The 485-nt window shown below is 56.3% G+C and overlaps 1 protein-coding gene across 1 annotated transcript in view; it reads left to right on the top strand.

Annotated features, from left to right (window-relative positions):
- The window catches only part of STPG1 (sperm-tail PG-rich repeat containing 1), a 51,236-nt gene that overhangs the window by 50,376 nt on the left and 375 nt on the right, over positions 1 to 485 (top strand). The gene's annotated exons all lie outside the window — the stretch shown is intronic.

Here is a 485-nt window from a genome sequence, read left to right as displayed (position 1 = left end):
CAACCAAGCCAGTAAGACGGCAGAGGTTCGGCCTTGGGCTCATTTGGCCAGTCCAGGCAGAACTCAGCTTAGTTCGGCAAGTGTACTAAGGTGCCGTGAGAGTGGTGAGCGCGAGGACCCCGGGCACAGCAGGATCCTGGTCTGCCCCTGTTTGGCCCGGTCCTCTAGGAGCTTTCTCTGAGCACCTTCTCCATGCCGGTGCCTAGAGTGCAGCTGCAGGCTAGTTCCTGCTGCTGTGTTCCCCTAGGCCAAGGTGGGCTTCCCTGAGGGCCCCCCCAGCCTAAGCACTTGCAAACATCAGCCTTCTTGGCTTCTGGTGTATGCAGACCTTCCTAGACAGCCATGGAAGCTTCCCGTCAGCGGCTCCCTCATGAACCAAATCTGCATCAGTGTAAGAGTTTCCAGTCACCCCAGGCTGTGGTTCCCAAGCCCTGAGTGATCCTGGCTGCTATTGTCATGGCTTTCAGGGTTTTTTTTTTTTTTTT

The sequence above is a fragment of the Bison bison genome, unplaced genomic scaffold, assembly GCF_000754665.1.
Source record: "Bison bison bison isolate TAMUID 2011002044 unplaced genomic scaffold, Bison_UMD1.0 scf7180017864516, whole genome shotgun sequence".
Classification (NCBI taxonomy): domain Eukaryota; kingdom Metazoa; phylum Chordata; class Mammalia; order Artiodactyla; family Bovidae; genus Bison; species Bison bison.
Note: the sequence above shows the minus strand (reverse complement) of the source record. Positions and strands in the feature narration are given on the sequence as shown.